The following is a 17676-nucleotide window of genomic DNA, read 5'->3' on the forward strand; positions in this document are numbered from 1 at the left end:
GAGCCCATCTTCCAAGTATCAGGCATACCCCACGCTTATGTGGGGTATGTGTAAACCAGAAGAAATCTGCATCTTTTTGCATCAGTTGCCAATTGTGTGTGGGTGGGGGCTTTTTGTTATGAGATTTAGAATTCAGAGGACTTTGGTTTATACTCTGTTCATAGTTACTTCTTTAATGAAAACAATAGTCGATGACTCATTTGAAGCCCTACCTGACATTCCTTTCTTTTTACTCTTACTATTACCCACATCCTATTCCCAATTAGATTTTAAAAACCAGGTAGAACAGGAAAAATGCATTTTTTACCCTCTTCCAAATGTTCTGTTGCTCTGTCTTTGGCTGTACCAACCCCTCTGTGCCTTTAAATATAGACTTTAAGTATAGACCTGAATACTATACTATTAAAAAATATTCTAATCTAACTAAAATGCCAGAAAATGGCACCAATGTTGAGCACCTATGACTCAGAAAACTCTTTCGTGATCCAACAGAAACTCGACAATCCAGATTGGCTGGAAGCAATGTAGGCAGAAACGGTGAGAAATCACATTTTAAGACTTTTATTTTTAAATGAAATTGTGTTGCTTTTGAAGATATAGAATAGTTTAGAAATTTTGCCAAGCATTTCTATACAATTGGAATGTCTGTTAGACTTCCAACTTCTATGTTGTTGGAAGGTCATTTACATTATTAGACTAACTATTCTATACAAATAGATGCTACTAATTTTGAAAATAGCTTTTCCTCCAAAGTAGTAGAAACTTGGCCTTTTCAGTATAGTTTACCACCACTAATTTGCCTAAGAATGAAAACAATCTGCAAAACTAGCTGGGCTATCCTTATCCAGTATTCTAGCAATATATGCCCACCACCATCACCATAATGGATCTGAAGGGCTTCTCCTTCTTCATAATGAAAGTTTCTGATTAACTCTCTGGAGCAGGTGTAACTGATTGGTGGAATGTACCTCCTGTGCCTGGGCCATAGCAGCAAGGGAGGCTGGGAGGGATAAATCTGATATTTTCAGCTTCTGTTGTCAGGCACAAAAGAAAATAACTTTCTAAACATAGAAAGAGGCTTCAGATGCTAGCCAAGAAGACTGAAAAATGCCCAAAATGGTTGTTTTGAGGATTAAATTTTAGTTTCTATATGAAAACTGCCTGGTGCACTGCTTGGCACATCAAAAAATGTTAGTTATTGGATATCAAAAATTATATGCACACATGTACATATACATAATTAACATTTGAATATATATTAAATATAAAGAATAGGTATTAGAAAGTATTCTCCAGGGAAACAAAACAAATGGGATATATGTATGTATATGTAAATATTTATATAAATATCTATCTATCTACCTAAACATTATGAGACTTATTATAGGAACTGGCTCACACATCCATGGAGATTAACAACTCCAAATTCCATAGGGCCAGCTGCCAGTTGGGAACTTTGATGAATTCCCCAGAAGAAGCTGGCTAGCTGAAGTAGAAATAAAAATTCCTCTTTTTGGACTGCTGCAATCACCAGTTCTCTCTTTAAGGCCTTCAAATGTTTGGATGAGACTTCTCCCATTATCAAAGGCCATCTCCTTTATTGATTGTAGATGTAATCAGCCACAGATGACATCAACTAATTAATGATTTAAATCTATGAAATACCCTCACTGTAATAATAAGGCCAGTGCTTGCTTGCCGAAAGATAACCTAGCTGTTTTAGTTTGTAAGCTGCCAGAATGCAATATACCAGAAATGGAATGGTTTTTTAAAAAGCGAATTAAGTTGTAAGTTTACAGCTCTAAGGTCATGAAAACATTGAAATTAAGGCAAGCCTATAAAAATGTCCAAACTAAGGCATCCAGGAAAAGAAACCTTGGACTCAAGAAGGCTGATGATGTTTGAGATTTCTCTTTCAGTTGGAAAGGCACGTGGTGACATCTGCTAGCTTTCTATCCAGACTTCTCCAGTGGCTTTCCTGGGGCTGTCTTCTTTATGCATCTCCAAAGTCTGGTTGTCTGGGTTCTAAGCTTTTTCTAAAATGGTTCCCTCTTAAAGGGCTCTAGTAAGCAACCTAACTTTGAATGGTTGGAGACACATCTCCATGGAAACTATCTAATCAAAAATTGCCACCCGCAATTGGATGGGTCACATCTCCATGGAAACAATAAAAAGATCCCACCCAGTAATAGTGAATGAGGATTAACGAATTTGACAATTCAAACTGGCACAATAATCAAGTTGACACATTAAATTAACCAACACAATAACCACTATTGATATTTTGGTATATACTTGAGATTGTAAATTTTGCATTTATTTTTTCAGCCATAGAAGACCTGAACATTTTTAACTGGGCAAGATTTTGATGCAATTGCAGAGGTAATAGGCTTCCAGGTGGAACTAAAGGCTTGAGCTACACATATTTTTCACACTTCAGTGTGTACAAGAGTTATCTAGAAAGCTAGTTTAAATTCAGTCAGTGAGGGATTCAAGATGCAAAATTTTGCACACCATATTGTATTTATGAATATTAAAGATTTTAAAAGTCACTATTATAACTCCTTTGATGAGATTAAATCCTCCCAAATCTACTTACTTAAAGTGAAGACCTTTAAAAGCTTTTTTTCTCATCCTCTGGAAGACAAAAAGATATATAAATTAGTATCTTAGTTATCAAGTATGATTTCTTTGGCCTGGTATCATATATTAGACAAAGAAAGAGAAAAGAATGATGGCCCCAAAATAAGGACTCTCACATGGAAATGGAAAGGAGCTGAGTCATATACTCTTTTCATGTTTTTGCTCAGGGTTGTGCTGATTCATATCTCTGCCCTTTCTCTACCACGGATACTCCAGACAGGACTGGGAATACTAGGTGAAGGAGAATTTAAGCTCCAGGTGGTTACTAAAGGTGAAAATAAAGACAGGGAACCATCACACCCTTTTCAGAATCATAAATGGTTGAGTTTAAGATCCTGACACTGTTTTCTATTATTAGAAATCATTTTCATCCTGATTTATTTGAAGTAATTGCTTTGACTATGGTCTTATTCCATTCTATTTCATCCAACAGTGTTGTCAGAGATTCTTTCTAATACACAATGTTCATCACACCTATGTCCTGTTTACAGCCATCTTTCTTCAAGGCTCAGTCCCAAACCACTTTTCCCATCTGCTCCAACCATACTCACCACGTCCTTCATTTTCTTTGATTCTGTCCATACTACCATCTAAAGATTATATTGCATTATCATTCTGATATTGGTATTCCACTTGATTCTTATGTGTCAGTCATATCTCCCAATGCTAGAAATACTAGAAATTTTTCAAGGGGAATTTTCATTTAACTTCAACTTATTTAATACATTTTGTCATCTAACTAAAATCTCTGTGCACCTAGATTGGTTCTGTGAACACAATAGAAAGAAAGGGGAAATGAGAGAGTCACTTAAAGCATGGCAATCATAGATAAGCACTACAGGTTCATACCACTATAGTTATTTCTGTTGTCAAATAGCCAGTGCTCTAAACCCTGAAGTACCTCTCTGCAAAACGGAATGCACAGCCCCTCCTCAGGGATTCCTTTTCACTTCCTTATGATCAAGCTAATAAGGATTAATACCTCATCAAGGAGGGGGTCTCGCAAACCCTACTCCAATGTTACCGTCTGTGTCCATACTTACAGGCCAACAACTGTGCCTTCTTAATTTTTAATATTTTGATTATTAGCCCTAGAAGATCCTTCTATGAGTGTAACCAATTTTATATTTTCCTTTCTAATCACCATGCATGTCATTTATTTTTCTTGCCATAGTATACTTGCCAGTACCTCCAGTATGATGTTTAATAGGAGTGATGATAGCAGATATTCTTGCTGTGCTCACCTTAGGGGGAGAAAATTATGGATGCTCTTTATCAGGTACTGGTTATTTCCTCCTATTTCTAGTTTACTGAGTGTCATGGTTAGGGACAGGTGTCAACTTGGCCAAGCTGTGGTACCTGTTTATCTGATTGGGCAAGCGCTGGCCTGTCTGTTGCAATGAGGACATTTCATAGGATTAGGTCATGATCACGTTAGCTACATCCACAGCTGATTCCATTTGTAATCAGCCAAAGGGGAGTGTCTTCTGCAATTAGTGATGCTAAATGCAATCATGGGAAGCCTTTTAAGGAGGACTCAGAGGAGACAGGTTCCATTCCTGCTTTGGCTGGTGAGCCTCTCCTGTGGAGTTCATCCAGGCCATCCATCGGATTCACAGCCTGCCCTGTGGATTTTGGACTCTGCGTTCCTATGGTCACATGAGACACTTTCATAAATTTTATATTTGCAAGTGTTCCCTGTTGATTCTGTTTCTCTAGAGAACCCTAACTAATACACTGAGGATTTTAATCATATATGAATTGTCTAATTTTATCAAATATTTTTTGACATTTATTGAGATGATCATATGGGTTTTCTTATTTAGTCTGCTGTGTCGTGACTTTACCATGGCAACATAGCTAAAATAAACTATGCTTCCCAGTAGTTCATTCCCTATGTTTCCAGTTAGGGTGGGCCCCAAGGAGCATTTATGGATGAACTTTGGAGGGAAAAAGTGAAGCAACAGTCATTTTATTTCTTTACTTTGAAGGTTAGGATGGCATGCTGTTTTGAAAGGATTATATGCCCTAGAAAAGCCATGACTTAATCCTAATCCAGTCTGGTGGAAGCAAACATTTCTTTTAAACTCTATTCAGTAGTATATGTTGGAAACCTGATTGGGTTGTCTCCATGGAAATGTGACTCACCCAATTGTGCGTGTGAACTTTGAATAGAGGGACATGTGACTCCACCCATTCCAGGTGGGTCTTGATTACTTTATTGGAATCCTTTGAAAGTGGAAACATTTTGGAAAAGGTGTGAGGTCTGAGAGAGCCACCAGAATGATAAGAGGACTGAAGAGTTCACCAACCAGCGACCTTTGGAGATGAAGAAGGAGAATGCCCCAGGGTAGTTTCATGAAGCAAGAGGCCTGGAGAGGAAGCTAGTAGACACCACCATGTTTGCCATGTGCCTTTCCAGTTGAGAGAGAAACACTGAACATCATTGGCTTTTTGGAATTAAGGCATCTTTCCCTGGATGCCTTAGATTGGACATTTCTATAGACTTGCTTTAATTTAGACATTTATCATGGCCTTAGAATTGTAAACTTGCAACTTAATAACTTCCCCTTCTAAAAGCCATTCCATTTCTGGTATATCACATTCTAGCAGCTAGCAAACTGGAACAGATAAGTATGGGTTATGGGCTTATTTTGGCATAGAGCAGTAGCTAGGTCTACAACTGTAGATACTTTCACCTGGATCTTTCTCAGATACTCTGATTCCTGGGCCAGCCAGGTGTGTGCTTTTCTGATGTAACCTTTCTCTCTGCTTCTCTAATATAACCCTACTGCTTCTCCGATGCAGATACAAGATGGAAAATATGGTGCCAAGTGGTTTCAGAGACATGTAATCTGAATTGATTCATTTGTTCGGGGTTTTCTGGAATTGGTTCTTATAATTTGATCATATTTTAAAGGCATTAAGGACACTATTTCCAGTGTCAAAGAGGATGCTGGTAGCCCATGGCATGCCATAGCAAAACATTTACTCAATTATCACTTCATTCCTGTGGTCAAAAGTTTATCGTATGCAGTCCCTGAGCTCAATGCTGCATTGTCACCCCCCCTCCATTCCAGATGGAAGTGGAAGATGCAGGCTGATTTCCAGCTCCTTGGGGTATACTTCATGTCTTACCATTTTGTTCTTTTGCATCATAGTTTTAGCTATAGCTTTAACTTTTCATTTTTTCCAATAATTCCATGCTGTGGGTTTCCATCAAAATAAAGACTCCTCCAGAGGCCAAATTTGCTAGGCTGATTCTTATTTTCTTTTTGACATAAATTAAAAAAACAATTATAAAGAATTGCCACTAAATGCAATTTGTATTTGAACATTGTTTTATTTGTTTTTGATTAAACATTCTTTTGCCCTTTGTATTTGAAAGTAGCAAGTCCCTAAGTGACTGATTATTTTAGCTAAAGCTTTTATATGAAAAGTGTAGGTTGGAGAAGGTGACAAAAAAAAGTACAAGTAAATAAACATTGTTCCATTAGGATAATGTTTTGAAATAACCCCAAAGTGATGGCAGTGGGGAAATTCACTTAAGAGTAAGTTGTCTGGAAGATGACCTTTTACAATGCTCTCCCAAATCTGGCACTTCAATGCTTCTGCTTCAGAAACCAAGCATTGAGTGGTTTGTGAATTTTATTATATAACATTGGTAAGACAGAGAGCTGAACTACTGAATTCAACACTCCAAAAGGAAATTCACCTATATGGACAAAGCTTAGTGATAATGAACAAACTTCTCTGTCTTCTGTTGATTGTTAAAACTCAGTGCATAAATTCTGAGTACTCTAGATTCTATGGATGGGAAATAAGGTTATCAAAACCATTAAAAACTTGGAAAGCAGTGTTTAGGTTTTGAACTTTTCTACAGCAGAGGGTGAACTGAAGTTAGAAAGAAACATTTCAGCTGTTGAAAACTAACATTTTACTGTACCTAAAAAAGGCTGTTGGGAAAAATTACTTTGCTCCTCAGTAAAAACCAGCTATGCATTACAGAATGACTATATTAGAAAGAATTGGCTTGCGATCTGTAAAGAGCTGATTTTGATGCAATGTATATTTTAGTTTTGATAAATGCAACTATATTTGTTGGAATTTCTTTCTTAGAGAAGTGGAAATTAATTGTGGGCATGCATATGTAGACATATATGTAGACTACATACATATTAATTGTAGACATGTATAAATGTCTACAAATTGAATGTAGACATGCTGACGTGACTAAAACCAGTTGATTTATAGGTAATCATTTCAACTCAGATATTTAGGATCTAAGAATGTAGAGAGTTACTTAAAAAATAATGATTGCTAGATAAAAGAATGAATATAAAAATCTGCCTTGTCATGCATGCTCTGAGTGAAGAAATTATTGTTTCTGTCATTATTTAACCCCATTTTTGCATTTTAAAGTACTTTTGGATACATTGATGAACTAATTGGACTGACTTAGACATGGTGCAGTAGCAATGTCAAAATTAACTATCTGATGGTTTCAGTTCAATAAAGTGATAAAGACTCCTCGTAAGCAGCTTAATTACATGACTTACACATTCCTGCTGTTTGTGGCATGGAAATTTAAGTATGATCACAAAATATTTGGGTCTTGTTCAACTGGTGAATGTGGGCAGACTTGGTATATAACTAGGAAAAAAGAGAGCCAAAGAAGTATGACTATACCAAAATTGTTTAGCCCCAAACAAAATTGTATCACTGAATTTACAGCTATTCATATGATAACTTGCCTTTCTTAGATATATTGTCAACTATATTCAGAAATATAAGATTTACAGGGCTTATATTAGTTTAAAATATGGAATTTTAAGTTCTTCCCATGTTGCATTAAACATTTCAATAAAATCATGCTGCCATCTTAAAAAAATAATTGGTCTAGATGACCAATTATTTACTGCTATAGAAGATTTTAGTGAAAATAAGGAGTATAATGGGGTTGGTTGGTTGCCTCTAAATGAGCAAAAGAACATGAGGAAAGAAAATGAGGACTCAGGACTTTAAATTCCTAGTGCAAGTTGCACAAAAAGGATCTGAAAGCTTCTATATCTGCCCTAAAGAAAACTCATACATCTTATTGCCTAATCCCTATAGAAACCTTAGCCAAAGGCCAAATTTTCTAAAAATCAAACCCAAAGTGTAATCTGTGCATGGCTAAATTACAAATTGAACTTCTGACATCATAGGGTCTCTTGTTAGGGCATTCATTGGGAATAATTGGGACACTGAAAATTAGGATTGGAATTTATGGGCAGATTGCATGTTGTTGTAGTTGCATGTCTTGAATCCCTAAATTCTGCTGAGCCTTCTCTACCAATAGAAGCAGCCCTATTTACCCCTGCCTAAGATGGTTAGTCTCTGCTTGCCTGAAGAAACTGTAATGGCTTCCCCTAAGGTAGTTGTCTTACACAGAACTGCTGATTGTCACATAACCAGACTCACATCTCAGCAGGTCTCACGAAATGAGATTAAACGTTTGACTCACATGGAGATATAATACACACCAAAAGATTTGCATGGCTTTGCCAACTTATATTCACAGAAACCTGAGGAAAAGTGTAAGAACAGAGCTTGAGAGTGTGGGATTAAGTTGAAAAAAATTAAAAGATTCTGAATTTATTGATGTAAGATCACCAAGAAGATATTGCAGATTCATTCATTTAGCTTGTGTAGAAGACAGATGGATCTTATACAATGACAGTAGTTTACTATAAATATTATCAAGTGGTGACTCCAATTATAGCTGCTGTTCCAAATGTGGCTTCTTTGCTGGAGCAAATCAACACATTCCCAGATACCAGCTATGCTGCTGTTGATCGGGCAAATGCTATTTTTTTATACCTGTTAGTAAAAACCATCAGAAGTAGTTTTCATCTAGCATAGCCAGCAATGCACTTTCATTCTCCTATCTCAGCACTCCATCACCTGTCAGTATATATCATAATCTATTCTGCAGGGACCTGATGGCTTTTCCATTCCCATGGACTTCATATTGGCCCCATTACATTGATGAAATTATGTTTATTGGACCTGGTAAGCAGGAGATAGCATATTCTCTATTCACAATAGTCAGCCATTGAAGATGCAAGTAAATGTCACGGGCCTTGTTCCTGCTATTTTCTTTTTCTCCACCTGTACCTATGACCACATGTGGAGTTCCCTAAAACAGATTGAAAAAGAAGAAAAAAATCCAGTCTTGGTTTATAGATGGTCCTGTACAATATATGGGTATCAACTGAAAGAGACAGCTGTAGCCCTATAGCACCATTTTGGGATAGCTCAGGCAGACATGTGAACAGGAAACCTCCCAGTGGACAGAACTTTGAGCAGTGCACCTGGTTGTTCATTTGCCTGGATGGCAACAAACGATGGGCTATGTAGCTAATGATCTGGGTGGAAGGTTAGGGACAGGGAAGGACCACAGTTGGAAAATTGGTAATAAAAAGCTTTGGGGGTAAGAAGTATGTGAATAGATACTCGACTCTATTTACTCTATAAACTCTGATCACTCTATAAACAGGCATGGACATTTGAGTCTCAGGTGACGCTCACCCAAGGATGACAATGACAGAGGAGGAATATAACTATCATGTGGGCTGGGAGACTCCGTTCTATATGAGTAAAGCAGTCATGCAGCAGGAATAGAGGCTTTGTATGGGCTCAGCAAAATGGATTTCCACTCAATTCTGAAATTGGCCACATTACAAATTTGCCATTTGGAGAATGGAATTTGGTCAATTTGCTTTTGGAAAATTGCTTTTGGCAAGCTGGCATTTGGCAAATGGACCTGCGACCAATAATTTATAACTAACAAAAGCCACAAGAGAATAACATATGGGTTACTCATTAACTCAAGACCACGATTACTATATTTCTTTGACCCAAACCTCAAATCCAAGGTTTGCCAAGAGAGTGATTCCCAGAGCTCAACCTAATACTATTCACATATCTTTTGCCATGCAAATATATATACATTGCATATTTAGTTGTGAAAACAATTGTAAAAGCTAGGTTTGAAATTGTGAGAGAACACATGCATCTAGAATTTTGTATTGGCTCATTTCTGACTTGGGATCAAGAAAAGTTGTTCGGTTGTTTGAGTCCCCTTTTGATAGCCTTCTTTAGCCCATACACATGAACACACTCACACTTTCACATTTTCTGTATTTGTAGTGTGGATTTTTATTTTTATTTCATAATATGAAGTGTCTCTCATTGCCAAGGTTTGGAGGGAACTCACTGCACTCAAGCAAATGAATCTAACTCAGAATAACAAAGCCCCATCCTCCCCAGAAGTGAGAAAGCTCTTCCTTTTTCATGCTTTCATTTTGTTTCGACCTTTCTGGCCAGCTTGTGAATGTGTCTCAGATCCCTAATAAAGATAAAACATCTTACTGCTTTCAGGAAAAATCAGACACAACAGCAATCAAGAACACTGAAGGAAAGGAACATTGCGCTGAAAACATTTCTGCCAGGAGGTAACCACAAAATAAATGTTGCAGGTGCAAAATCTTGAAGGAAGTCATTTCTTTCTTTTCATGTCATAGAGGATCTCTCTTTTCTTGTCCATAGTAATTTGCTTTCCCCCATGGCATTTAATGGTAACTTTTCTTCCTGAGGGAACATTTCATTGCTATTTCTTTTAAATTTTGTCTTTCCAAGTTTTCTAAATTATATCATCACCTGCTTTTGAATTTTCCTAGGGAAAATCCAAAGCTCAATAAGCAAGCTTTCTTGGATTTTAAAGTATATTAGAACAAAAGGTATTTTACTTTCTGGATGCCTTTACAGTAGTCATTTGTGAAAATGCATATATATGGTTCTGTTGCAGGCAGCCCCTATTTGTTAAAGCCACTTCCTGTTGCATGAGGCAGGCCCCTGTTTACTCCGGCCATTCCTGCTTTAAAAAACCTCCCAGTCCCCAAGGATGGTCAATAGGTAGGATAAGAGGAGTCTCTATGAAGCCCCCTCCCCACTAACTGCTCATCTGCTTCTGTAAACCCAAGTTCGTGCCCTTCCTGATTTAAACCAGCCAATCATTTACCTTGTCTTTAATGTGTCATCCTGTCTATAAAAACTGACATTAACCTTTTATTTGGGGCTCAGATTTTCAGAGGCTGCTAGGCTGAGCCCTGTGGTCATAGACAATAAAATCTACTTCCTGAAACTTCTGAGCCTCAGCCCTGGTTTGTTTTGTTTCCATGTAACGTTCCTGGAGGCTTGCAGCCTTGTCCCTGGTTTTGTGCAACATTTCGTAAACAATTTCAAGGAAATCCCCCCACACACAATTAAAAAAGAAAATTTGTAAAGAAGTATGAGCAAAGACTATGGCAGTCCACCTTTTGACATTTGCTTAAAGCGATGAGAAATTTTCACCACTTGATCAACAAGTCATGGGGCTTTATATTTATAATTCTGTACGCAGTAGCAATGCATGGTTTCTACATAATATTCTTAAACTTTGCCTGGTTCTCCATTGTGGGAAATACCACATGTTTGTAAAAGAGCTGGACAGAATTAGGCAAGTTTGATAGACTTTCTAAAATGACCACACTTTAAAATCTTCCCCTTCTTGCATTCACACCTTTGCAGTGTGACATTTTTGCAATGTGATGCTCTTGCAAAATGATGTTGCAGATCCATCTATCTAGAGATAAAAACTTTCTGCAGTCCTTGAATCTGGGTTGGCCATATGATCAGCTTTGGCCAAACTGACATTAGTGAACGTGACACAAATATAAACGTGAAACATGCTTGCAAATTCAAGGTTCTCTTCTTTTGACCTTCTTGGAAACTCTTCCGCCACCATGTGAACAAGCCCAAACCAGCCTGCTGAAGGAGAGCAGACCCCACAGGGAAGGTCGTCCTTTTAACAGATAGAAGCTGATGTCCCAGATCTATGAGATAATCCCACCAAGAATAGTTAGCCTGGGCCTGATCTCAAGGGACTGCCTAGCCAAGCACATTCCACATTTCAGACTCACAGAATCATTAATTAAATAAGTGTACTTTCTTTTAAATCACTAGTTTTGGGGTGGTTTATTATGCAGCAGAGGCTAACTGATACAGCCAGCAACAGGTCTCAGTTAGTGCATGGTGCTTATATGGTTAGGGTGAGGGGTCAAAATTTCTATAGAGCAAAACTTTCCATAGCCATCAGCTACAATCTTATAAAAAAATGTATGGCTGCAGTTCGAAACACTGTTGATTCCTCACTCTATGAAATAAAGAGTACGGGCTTTGAAATCTGACAGACCTGAAAATTACTGGCCCTGCTATGCTGATTTGAGCCAATCACTTCAATTCACCATCAAAGCTCAGATTCTTCATCTACAAACCACGGCTATGTGGATGGCAATACCTTCCTTACAGGAATATTAAGAGGATTAAATGAGATAATATATATCATCTGGTACATAGCTTTTAAATTATACAAATATAACAATGTTGATCAGCTAAGAGGAGAGATAATAAATACGATGGTTTGGATTTGCATGTACACCAGATAAAACATGTTCTTAAATTTAATCCATTTCTATGGTTGTGACTCCATTGTAAGAGGACCTTTTGATGAGGTTATTTCAGTTACAATGTGTGGTCAGCCCATTCTGGATGATTCTTAATCCTATTACTGGAGTCCTTTATGAGTAGTCTGAATTCAGATGAGAGAGAGAGAGAGAGAGAACACACACACACACACACACAGCAGGAAGTTGAAATGGAACCCAGAAGAGAGGGAAGAGATCAGGAGAGGCTGCCATGTGCCTCGCCATGTGACAGAGGAACCAAGGGTCACCAACAGTCTGACCCAGAATATCACAGTCTTCAGGTAGAAAACATGACCTTGATAATGCCTTGAGTTGAACATTTTCCCATTTTCACAACCTTGAGTGAAGAATCTCCCGTTGTTTAAACCAATGTGTTTCACTGTATTTGTTTGAGCAGCTTAGGAAACTAAAAGAAGACATAAGACCCCTTTTGCAGGGGAGACAACTCAAAGATCTATGCTGTGCTCACTAGAAATTGCTAACATCTTCGGTTCCTGTGAAGAATATCCCACTTTGTTTGATGGCCACATTAAAGTGATTTTCCCTCAACAGGCTGGGAAGGAGAATATTTGTCTTTACTTTCTGTGCCCCCATCCACTTCCTTCTGTCTCTACAGGTGTCTTGTAACTTCATGCTACTCAGAATCTACCATTCAGGTTCTTGGCAAAGTTATCTCTACCATCGCCATATATGATGACAAATTTCTTGCTCCACTCTACTTTATCACATCACCAGCTCCTAGTTTCATCACTTGAAATGAAGAAAATTAATCTATGCACCATGGTGTGACCATACAAAGGCCATGGATTCTTTTGCTCAGCATGCTCAATAACTAATTTCTGAGACACCAGGGTTTCAAAGAGAGAAAGAGTTTATTACCAGATGCATAGTAGGAGAGCAAATGGCCTAGCAGCCCAAAGTCTGTCTCCCCAAACTCCAGTAACTATGATAGCTTTATTAGCAAATAAGATGGGCAGGTTTAGGATAATGAGCACAGTGGCCCCGGATAATGTAATCAGAAGTGATCTAATTATTGAGTATGTGCAGATTGAGTATACTCTTAGTCACAGATTGTGTGAAATGGTGGAGAGGAATAGGTGACTTAAAGGTTAAAGCTACTGCACACATCAGGCAGGCCCACTTTGGCTGGATCTGGTCTCCATTATCAAGATAACTTTACATTTGGGCTGAGTTAGTTGTGGGCTGACCCAAGACCCTTCATTAATAAACATTAGGGGCTATCTTTATGACTATAAGACTCTAAAATTGAAAACTGGATAACTGGGTACAAATGAAGGTTAGTCACAGGTTTTTACAATCACCAGGACAGAGGACAAGGGCTATACAATCATTACCAGAGATCAAGGCAGCTAGATTACAATTCAGAGATTTCAGATATTTCCCTCTGTCTACTCCAATATGCCAGAAAGCAAATAGGAATATTTATAACAATTCAGTAATCAAAATCATCCCTTACATCCTGATTTCTAGGTTACAGGGTGATAAAACATGAATTATTCCATTCCCTCTCCCAAGTAACATATTTGTATGTTTTAAATGTTTTCAGTAATCATCAGGCTGTGTAGGCAGGGCTTCAGCACACTGTCTTTAGGTGTCTCACATTTTCTTACAGGGCCATTTTGCCTCTGCCTCTGATACTCTGAGTTCTGGAATTGATCAGAAAGGAAATCATGTGAAGAAGACTTGCACTGTGGAACAATCCACAGAAAAACCTTGCCAGATAAAGTTTTTTTTTTTTTTATGTGACTTCCACTTGACTTTAACAAATACATTTTACAAAAGAATTCTCTAGTGAATTTTGAGATTGCTTTTAGTAATTGTTTTTATTAAAGGTCAAAATAACTTTCATATGTTTGCTTCTGATTGTCTAATGCATGTTAGGAAAAGATATTTATTTAAGCAATATATATATATATATATATATAGATATACATAATGAGTGGCAGTAAATCCTTAACTACTAAAGGCATTCATAGTTTTTGAAATTCTCTTTCCTGTCTACTATATTTATCATAGAGCTGTATTTTAGCAAGTGACCAGGTGAACCAAAAGGAAATGCAAGAGAAAACACCATGTGGAAAAGTACTAAAGCAGAAAAGCAGACAGTGATGTACAATTTCTTCCCACGGCCCCAAGGGCATTTCACATTGAAGTCCAAATGATACATCTAATTGCAAACAGCCCTGAGCAAAGGAGAATCTAGATCCAGATGCTTTTTAGTTAGGCTAGCATGATGTCTGTGATTCAGGTCTGTCTTTTTGTTCTCTTTCAGTGGCAAAAGCTAAGACCAACCTTGCACCCAGCTGGGCTACACAGCTCTAGAGTGTAATGTGAGACATAAGTAGCCATGTGTCTAAGTCTCTTGTGCCAGTTGGCCAATCTCAAAGGCTCCATGGTACTTAGAAATCAAACCAAAATGTATGGTGCCCAGAGAGATACTGAAAAGATGACCATTTTCGTGGAATTGTCAACACATTGCTGGATCATTACTGAACATTAAATAGGGTCACATGGATTGCATTTGCATATTAGTTTGGAATACAGAGATTAGAACCCTGTAAAGATGATATAGATTTTCAGGTTTGGGGCAAAAACCCAAAGCATGGAGGAAATGCCAGGAAACAATAAGAGCACTGGTGTTGTCTATAGCTCTTAGCCACTGAGGGGACAGGTACGGGGTGCCAGGAATGTGATAATTAATGCAAAGGACAGCCAGCCCAGGGTGAATGCGGATGATGGATATTTTTGTTCATGGTATCATTTTTATTAGTGTTCAACAGAAGAACTGTAGCTCCATACCAGAAATTTGTGCCATATTCAAGAAACTGTTACTATAAGTCATAAATAGAGACAACCTGAAGACAATGCTTGCTTCTGTGAAGAGTTCTGAGCTAGCCCTGGCATGCACCTCTCTCGAATGGTTTCTGCAATTACTAACTGGTGCCCTATTTACAGAATGGGATCACCAAGCTGTGGCTAGTGCAAGAATATCATAGCCATAGTACTGAATTCCAGAATCAAAATCACCTCAATTGTCAATGCAAAAGCTCATAGAATGCACAGAGTGAAAGGCACCCAAAAGAGACAGCCTGGAGGAAAGGACTAGAGTCTAGACAGGCTGAGGAGTGCTGAGTGAGGTGAGGAGAGTGCTCTAGTTTGAAAGGTACCAGAATGTGATATACCAGAAATGGAACAGCTTTTAAACAGGGGAATTTAATAAGTTACAAGTTTACAGTTCTAAGACTGTAAAAATGCCCAATATTAAAGCAAGGCTATAAAAATGACCAATCTAAGGCCCCCAGGGAAAGAGACCTTGGTTCAAGAAAGCCAGTGAGGCTCAGAGTTTCTCTCTCAACTGGAAAGGCACACAATGAATATGGTGAGTCTGTTAGCTTTCTCTCCAGCCTTCTTGTTTCTTGAAGCTCCCCGGGCATTGTTTTCCTCCTTCATCTCCAATGGTCTCTGGGTTCCAGTGTTCTCGTGGCTCTCTCTTTTTCCAAAAATGCTTCCTCTTTTAAAGGGTTACAGCACACTAATCAAGACCCATGGGAAATGGATGTGAAGAAAGGAAAACTCTGTTCACCCAAGAAACCACCTGAGCCTCTGAGAAATGGCCAAAACCTTATTGCTGGCAGACTCAGAGGACTCTTTCTCCGAAGTCTTAGCCCTGAATATTCTTTGTTTCTAGATTATATAGGCTAGTGAGCAAGGTGGGAGTTATTAAGGGAACGGGTGGTAAACACTGGAAAACTACAGAGACAGAACTTGCAGGTTAGGAGTTACTATCTGGCCCTTAGCTGAACTCTTTTGTCTGAGATAAGGGCAGCTCCTGGACATGACAAAAAACAGGCCTGGCAGCCTCCCTCTTTGCACACTGATATTTTTGGACATGCTTGAGTAAGCCTGGATGTGATTTACAGCACTGCAGACATTCTGCTTTTCTTCTTTGCAAAAGCTTGCAATTATATACATTTATGAATGCATCAATTTATAGTGATGTACACAAATACACAGAGTAATATGCATGAATGCATAAAGTGATGCACATAAATTCATAAAGTTGTACAATAATACTGAGGTTACACTTGTAAACTACCTCAGATGGAGTCACATCTTCCTCTAATCAAAGGTTAATATCCACAATTGGGTGAGTCATATCACTCTGGAGATAACCTAATCAAGTTTCCAACCTACAATATTGAATAGGGATTAAAAGAAATGGCTGCCTCCAGAAGATGGAGCAGGATTAAAACATGACTTTTCTAGGGCACGTATCCTTTCAAACTGGCACAGAGGCTATCGAAATGAGGGTGTGGCCCAGGTAGCCATGTGGGATATGGCCTGGAGTAGGTATTATACCTGAAGAGGCGGAAGTCCTGTGAAGCACAGCCAAGCACACAGATAGGGGGGCCTTCAAAGCATGGGCAGCCCAGCATAGAAAGTCAGAGCATGAGCAAGGAGAGGGCAGCTTCCACATGGGGAGAAGGCGGTAGCAGAGAAGAGAGTGCTGACCCTGGTGCTGACAGCAAATACCTAGAGGTGTAAAGCAAAGCAAAAAGAAAAGAAAAAAAACATCAGAGTGCTTAGAAAAGATGGACATGGCTTGGATAAGAAATGGATTTAGCGAATAGGAAAGTCCTTGGACAAAAGCTGAAGTGTCATAAAGATGCGCTCTCTCTCCACAATGTCAAATTACTTACATGGAGAGAGATCATAAGATAAATATATTAATGACAATAGGAGCCACATGTTTTACTGTTGAAGAAGGAAATTAAACATGTAGAGAGGGAGAAAACCATAATGAATCCTTTGGTATGAGAATGGAGTTAGAGGTATTGGTGTGAATACCTGGTTATCTATAAATACCTATGCAAATTATAATAAATGTTTTATATAGCATATGTCTGTATTGATATATATTGTGTATAAATATGTTTTCATATTTATATTTTATACTTTGCATGCTATACGTATGCAAATATATAGTACCACTTCCCCAACTCTAACCACTGAGAGGAGGATCAGAAAGAAAGAAGAACATCCCAATAGTAATGAACAAACCTAAATCCTGGCTTCTAAATAACCATTCTCCTCTAAAAGGAAGTAGGACTCCTCGGAGAAATGACTAATTCCAGGATTGAGACAGGGAAAAATACAAGATAAGCCTGCAACATCTTGTTTCAGAAAGAAAGCAAATGCTCAAAGAAGAATAGAGAGGTTGTCAAAAGGATATTCACTGGCAAATTGGGGTGAGGTAACCATCAATATAATTATTAATAATAAATAAAAATAATAATTATACATTTAAATGAATACATTGAAAGTTTGACAAAAATGAGATAGTCACAGTTTCAAAGTTTTTCCTGACTAAATATTTATTAATTATAAAAGGGGAAAATAACTTTACTGTGAAGTTATTTTAATCACTTTATCAAGTAATCAA

At 38.0% G+C, this 17676-nt stretch overlaps 1 long non-coding RNA gene across 2 annotated transcripts in view; it reads right to left on the reverse strand.

Moving 5' to 3' along the window:
- Positions 1 to 17676, reverse strand: part of LOC143666080 (uncharacterized) — a 160627-nt gene that overhangs the window by 23257 nt on the left and 119694 nt on the right. For both annotated transcript variants that reach the window (XR_013167363.1, XR_013167364.1), the window contains exons 4-5: positions 3833 to 3887; positions 2600 to 2637 (exon numbers count right to left, since the gene is read on the reverse strand). This is a non-coding gene — a long non-coding RNA (uncharacterized LOC143666080). The remainder of the gene's footprint in view (positions 1 to 2599; positions 2638 to 3832; positions 3888 to 17676) is intronic.

This window comes from Tamandua tetradactyla, chromosome 22, assembly GCF_023851605.1.
Source record: "Tamandua tetradactyla isolate mTamTet1 chromosome 22, mTamTet1.pri, whole genome shotgun sequence".
Taxonomy (NCBI): Eukaryota; Metazoa; Chordata; class Mammalia; order Pilosa; family Myrmecophagidae; genus Tamandua; species Tamandua tetradactyla.